The sequence below is a fragment of the Mesoplodon bidens genome, assembly GCF_964165515.1.
Source record: "Mesoplodon bidens genome assembly, chromosome: 1".
NCBI lineage: Eukaryota > Metazoa > Chordata > Mammalia > Artiodactyla > Ziphiidae > Mesoplodon > Mesoplodon bidens.
Window position 1 is genome coordinate 115,922,193 of NC_138176.1, and position 7,761 is coordinate 115,929,953.

Genomic DNA, 7,761 nt, shown 5'->3' on the forward strand with positions numbered 1-7,761 from the left:
AAATCCAAAGTATTTGAAGGGACTTCCTTGGTGGTCCAGGGGTTAGGACTCCACGCTTCCCTTACAGGGGAGGCTTGTTCGATTCCTGGTCAGGGAACTAAGATCCCACATGCTGTGCAGTGTGGCCAAAAAATAAAAATAATAAAAATTTTTAAAAAAGTAAAAAGCACCTTTAAAAAACCCAATTAGTGATATAACAAAGTAATTTGAAGAAAGATAATATAAAGATAAGAGCAGAAATCCACAAAATAAGAAAAGGAGAATAATAAAGAAAATTTAAGCAAAAAGCTGATTCTTTAAAAAGAGCAACAAAATGTATAAATCCCTAGATGTACTGATCATGAAAGGAAAAAGAGCACAAGTCACCATATTAGGAGTAAGAGAGTTATCACCAAAGATCCTCATGAATAGGGTAATAAAGAATATTATGAAAAATGTTATGCCAACACTTTTCAAACTTTGGTGAAACAACCAAATTGCCTGAAAAACCCAGCTTACCAAAATTAACATGAGATGAAACAAATTCGAAGAGCCCTATATCTATTAAAGAAAGTGAATTTGTTACCTCAAACCTCTCCATAAAGAAAATGTTATGCTCCAGTGATATCACTAGTACATTCTGTCAGTCAAGAAAAACAACAAAAACAACACCAATCATGTACAGACTCTTTCAAAAAATAAAGGAGAAAGGAACACTGCTGAACTAATTTTAAGAAGCCAACATATCCTGATATTGAAACTTGACAAAACAATAAAGACTGCTACTCACAGAAATGTAGACTCTCATGGAATTCTAGGAAATTTTCGTGAGTGATGATGTAACAGGGAAGAACAAGTCTGACTCCATATTAGATATGTTTCTTTTACCTTAACCTTTGTATCATATTGTTTTTTCTACAAGTTAAAAATGTTCCCTATAGCTTGAAATATACAGGAGAACCCATTCTCAAGGCTCTGACCTTTACAGGTGTAACACTTTTCCATTCATATAGAGATTAAAAAGTTTCAGAACAGAGAATAACATTTGTCTTGTTGGAGATTTACAGAAACATCATGACCTGACCTACATGGACAGCTGCAAGAACAAAGGATTCTGACCCCAGGAAGTGTGCAACAACTAACCAGTCGCTATTCCTTGCCCTGACTTACTGGCCTGTTGTGCAGCAAGCAGGACAAGCTTGGACATTTGGAAGTGGTAACAATGAAATTATTCTTCATCGATGATTGGGGAGGGGATGGCTGCGGGAGGCAGGGAGCGCAGGTGTACACATCTGGTAAATCACATTAAGTGGCACATTTTAAATAGCTACGGCTCTTCATGTAATTATACCTCAAGAAAGTTGAAAATTTTAATTTAAAAAAAGAGTGCTAAGGAATTAAAGGGGCACAGTTGGGCTGGAAATGGAAAGCATTAGGTTTTAGCAACTGAAACAGAAACAGAAATGAAACTAATTGTGTAGGGGCCAGTTGACACATTGTAGTTGGTTCTCCGAATCATCTGTGGTTCTGTAGGTGTTATTATCAGTGCTATCTTTATCTAGGTTGCTGCATGCATGCACCAGAAATCATCTTAGATTGCCTCCTCAGTGGAATGTTATCGGCAACCTACCGATTGTTCTGTGGAGCAGACATCCCTGAAGAGTCGGATTACAAGGTGAGGAGAGTCAATCAGATGTCTCTCACAAGGTTTCTTCAGTTATTATTTTCTGGACACCACATGCACCTGTAGACATCAGAGTGGGAATCAGAACACCACAGACTGTATGCCTGAATAAAGAAGTAAGAAGTAGGAACTGATGTTCTGCAGAGATCATCTCTTAGCCTTTCAATTTAGAGCTTTATTTACCTGGGAAAAAGATATAAATACTCCCTAAGGGGCCCCTTTTCAAAGAAGACATTTATGTGTAAAACTTTGAATCGAAAATGCTAGGAAGGTTCATGACCCTCACTCAAATGTTCACTGAGTAATCCCTTAAACCAGGGCTCCAGAGTACTTGTAATTACAATCACTCAACTTCTTAGAACACCTTCATCCAATAGTCTTTTAGCAAGTTGGCTCTTCCTCATCTTAGTCACAAGGATAACTTTATTGGCAGGTCTCTGCAAGAGTGCACATAAAACTCATTGAGCTGTACTCTTAAAATCTGTGTACATTGTGGTATGAGAATTTCACATCGATTTAAGAAAAATGCAAAAAATTTCCAAATAATCTTAATGGTTTGAGAGATTTTTGTATTTTTCTTTTTCAAATGAAGTGTTTATATGCACAATCCATATTTTGACCTCAAAGTCAACAATTCCTTTAGTTTTTTGTCTTGTTACATCTTTGTTTAAAGCAATAGGGAATAATATAATATTGTTATATCAGATTTGACAGTCCAGGTATGTTGTAAAGTAAGGGAAGAAATAATAATACTATTGCACTCGCAAAGAGAGTAATACTATGGGGGACCTGTTGTTGCTCTGACAAAGCCATTTGGTGCTGTCTCCAGAAACCCTAGTATGTTTCTCAGAATCATTTGTCCAGAAATGCAGTTGTTTCAGGGTCCTCAAAAGAGCTCAAGCCCTTAAGAACTGCCCCTTGCTAATAAAACCCACTAGAGGAGGATATATAAATCAATGTTTCCTCTCTTAATATACCTGGGAAAGCTTCACAATAATAAAGTTGCTTATGAGCATGATATCAAAAAGAAATGAAAGTAGGTCATATGGAGAGCTGTTTTATTCTGTGAGACAGCTAATGAAAATAAGTGACTGTGTTCATGCCTTGTAGTTACCCTATCTTTTGAGCCATTTATATTAACTGTGACAAATTCTTACACATTTTATATTATGTACAACAAAGATTACTTGAACTATTTTGTAGGACTATAATTTGTTGATCTAAGCTTCATTTTGTGCTAATGTAAGCAACACACAAACTACTATTTGAATGTAGTCTAGTTTGTTCACTTCATGGAACAACTCAGGCAAGCACATTGTTTGGTAAAACCTGGAACACCAAATTGAGCATAAGAAAAGCAGAGACAGGGGCCCATCAATTGGTGCTTCAGAAAGGTCAATGGAAAATACATTTAAACCTTGAAATTGGTCATTTCTGTAGAAGGTAGAAAATGCCCAGGATTTTATTTTCATAGAAAAGGGAAATTTGATGGTTATAGATGTCTAGTACCTGAGGGGAGCAATTAAAGGTTCTTGTGCTTTATAGCAATTATGTTGCTTGAAGCAATGCCTGTGGCCTGACTGCCATGGGAGGCTACAAGAGTGAAGCCAGTTATTTTTGGCTTTCTTACTTTGGAGATTTCTTATATTTTTCTTCTAATATTATCTCTTGAAGGCCAAAGAGATAATATTTGGTATATTTAATAAATGTATCTATTTATTTAACAGATTATGTGTCATAAATTTATCTTTAAACTTGAGCTTCTGTCATGAGAAATGGACCATTTTTTTCCCCTTCGAGAATGGAAAGACTCAGCGTTACTGCTGCAGAGCTATGGATTGACTTTTAGGTGAAGTTTTGATTGTGGAGTTTACTACTAAGTGTATCCATGAGTTGGAGCCAATGTAACCCATTTTATCATTTGGGAAAGAAAACAGAATTCTACTAAGGGACTATCTGATAAAAAGAAATCACATTTCTCGGGAACGTTTGTTGTTCGCCTCTGAGTTGAATTTTGTGCCTGAGGTGACAGGCTGTGAGCAGGGCAGCATCTCCCCCTTTTACCCAATAGCATAATTGTTATGCAGCCTCAGTAAAATCACATCCCTGTTTTTAGTTTACATTAATCAATGTAAATATATGATTGACCAACTCATATTGTTCAACAGGATCATTGTCATAAATGATATACATACACACACAATTTGTTTTCTTCAGTAACTAAAAAAATGGAAAAAAATATTTAATTTTTCAGCTTTATTGAGATATAACTGACATATCACATCACAGTTTAATTTTAAATAGATAGATTGAAACCCAAAGTTTTAATTACTTACCAAATGGTGTGTGTGTGTGTGTGTGTGTGTGTGTGTGCGTGCGTATGAGCGCACTCATGTATAGGCACAAGCACATGGAATATGGGGGAGGGGGATTAATCAATGAGAGAATGGAGCTGGCATGTGTTCTTCACATCAAGAGGAAAAGAAGAAATCATCTGTTTAAATTGAAAAGATGTAGGCCAAAAAGTAAATTGGAGCCTGTGGGTTTTGGGAATTTACTTTGAAAGAATTTTTTTCTAATACCTTGTCATCAAAACTGATTTGGAGCAATTAAAACAGAAAGCAAGTATGTGTAATCTTCTTGTCTATCAATTCAAAACACAGGAAATTTTAGATAATTTAATAAACATAAAAGGGAATGATAAAAGGAACCCAGTTAAGAGAATGAACACTCTCAACTGTCAGCAAGTAATACTGAGATAATTGAATAATTCTAGAGAGAATGAATGGCAAATTTTAAATAGCAAATCATTTAATGGCACTGAAGAAGGATTGGAAAATGAAAAGAAATTAAGATGAGAATTATTTGAATGTTTACAAAACTATAAAGTTAATTCTGGGAAAGAGAATCCACAAGAATATAAAAATACAGACATTCTGCTTCAGTAAATATGAACAGCAAACACAACAGATAACTGAGGGTGGGTTTATTCTGATCATTAAGGCCACTCCCCATTTATCTCCAACTAATATGCTGATTTCCATTTTGTTCTGCTTTGCTTCTTTGAGCACCCAGTACTGATTTTTCATTTTCTTCCCTTCACCAAACATATGTCAAACAATTCACCTTGTGTTCCCTGTGATTTTTGTCTACTTTCTAACTTTTTTCCTATTTTCATTTCACTTGTCAAATTCCACATACTCATGGTATCATCTACGTTATATTTCCATGTATTTTCTCATGCATTTCAGCTCTTCCTTCGATATGTACATATTTAATGAGAGCTGATTATGTATAGGACATAATTAATTCATTTTACATTTGTTTTTCCTAAGTTTAAGTATCAACATATTTCCTTAAATTCTCCAGATATTCTCTTTTTTGTTGGCTTTTTTGTTAAAAAAATTAAAATTTCTTATCTGCACATTCAATGATTAAATTCCATTTTAAAGAAAGCCCTTTGAGGGTTTTCAATATAACACCATGGATTTGTTCACAACTAACCCAAGAAAAATAGATCTTTGATATATATCACAGAGGGATTAGAAAGCACATTGGGACACGTTGCCCCAATCTAATCAAGAATTGCAATTACAATGTGATCTGTGTACCTCTGCATGTGCGTAACTCAGCGTTCTTATTCCCATAAGATCAGAGCAATTCTGATTGTTTTCAATTCATTGCTCTGACACACTCGATTAGCACATAAATAATTTTGTTCTATTTATCAACTTGAATCTTTGTTCTTCATCATTAAAGTTCCATATTTAATTATAGACTAGTTATTAAAAGAAAGCCAAGAATGCTAAATTCTCCATAGACTTTTAATGAAATAGCCTATTAAAATGATTTCAAACTAAAGTGATTCCACTGGACAGCTGAAATTCAATATGCAATCCACAATTCTAATCATAAACATCAAAATAGAGTTGCTCAACTTTTCTCTATTGGTTCTTTGTAAATATCCTCATATTCATATTGGCAAATTAAATGAATGTACTTCATTAATCTCATTCCAATTGGGTAACTGAAATGTAATTTTGAGTGCTTATTCTCATTCATTATGAACTTGCACGCAAAGACAGATTATGTTACTTCAGTATTTTCTCCCTTCCTGTCTTGCTTTATTCCATGATTGCCTTGTCTCCTTAAAGGACTGAGGTTAGAAAATCTAATCCTACTATATTACGTAGGATAATAAATGTTATGTAGGAACAAAATGTTATAAATTCTTCCACTTTTGGCATTTTTAAATTGATGCAATTATTGAGATGAGCATTGGCTGAGGTTGAAATCTACAAACCAATTAGGTTTGTAGAATACGGGGGAGGGGGGTTAATCAATGAAAGAATGGAGCTGGCATGTGTTTACAATAGACAATAGAATCATTGTCTTTTGTGCTCTTGGATTAGAATAGTGATCTGACCTTTCTGTGTATTTATGATGCAAATTATATAATAATTCACACTTTTTATTGGGGCTCTTCCTTAAGTCCTGTGGGCAATAGTGATATCTTGACATTTTGATCAAAAGAATTATATTGTAAACATAGTTGATCTCTACATTTCAATCACCTTTTCAGTCATGATATTGCCAATAATACTATTAAAGTGCGTGTAAGACAGAGTGTGTGTGTATGTAGGAGTGACTTGCTATTTTGGCTTTGTGTCATCATACAGCTGTAATCATACAGACAGTTTAAAAGTTGTCAAATGTACTGCTTTTAAGAATTGCTTGATTCAACATCCTTCCCCCGCAAGCCAAATTTTTTTTTAATTATTATTATTTTTAAATTTTATTTATTTTTGCCTGCATTGGGTCTTTGTTGTTGCGTGTGGGTTTTCTCTAGTTGCAGTGAGCAGGCTTCTCATTTGTGGTGGCTTCTCTTGTTGCAGAGCACGGGCTCTAGGCAAGTGGGCTTCAGTAGTTGTGGCTCGCGGGCTCTAGAGCACAGACTCAGTAGTTGTGGCGCACGGGCTCTGCAGCACGTGGGATCTTCCCTGACCAGGGATCAACCCCGTGTCCCCTGCATTGGCAGGCAGATTCTTAACCACTGCGCCACGAGGGAAGTCCCCCAAACTGTTTTTTAAAAATCTTTTAAAACTGTTAAAAATGTTTGGACTTGGAAAACAACAGTGTTCCAAACAGAAAATAGTAGTAATTAATAAAGAGTATAAAGGAACTTTTAGAAAGAAACATAACCATTAGAAGAGATTGGGTTTATGGTATGTTTTTAGCTGAATCTGTCTCTAACACAGACGTGAACATAGGTCTTGGACTAAAAGCCATGGACTGATTGACAGCTTTCATTCCTTCAATCTGCAAATGTGTCAGGGACTTATTATGTACTTATATTTTAGTGGAGTGACACACCATAACTAAATCAGCACACATATGAATAAACCTGTTTGTCAGTTAAAAAGTGATGGCGGTTTTTCTCAGTGGTTAAGTCTGTGGCTGGCATTTAGTAGGTTCTCTATGTCTGTTTATTGAATGAATGGACCTAATGTGTTTTGTGGTAAATCAAATACCAAGCTATGTACATGTGAAATTCACCCTCTTTTTCTTATAGTGTGAATAAGAAATTTACATTTACCCTGATTGTTGATGATCTTGGTAACATAAAATGAAACTAACAGGAAGAAAATTTTGTATAAACAACTTATATTTAAATTGGGTCAACAAAACAGAATTTATTGTTGTACTTTAAGAAGTTTTTAGAGCCTCAAGACAACACTGCAGCTAGAGAGTCAAAGTGGACTGTAGCTTTTATATAACGCTAGCATCAAAAACAGTGTATCATTAGCTACCTAGCTTTTTAAAAAATGCTTTTTATACTTAAATATAGAATAAAGTGACAATATTTTGCATTCAAACAGTAGATATCTAATTCATTTTTAAGTTAACAAAAATAGACTAAAATATGCAAAAAAGAAATACTCATTACTCTGCAACCAAATGAAAGATTATAAGAGACTAATTGTTCCTTGCTATCTATCTTTGTTGGTTTTGATAGCCATCTTTATTCATGTTGTTGAATACATTACTGCTAAGAAGTATATAATTCATTAAAATACATGATGAAAAGCCTCCTTGTA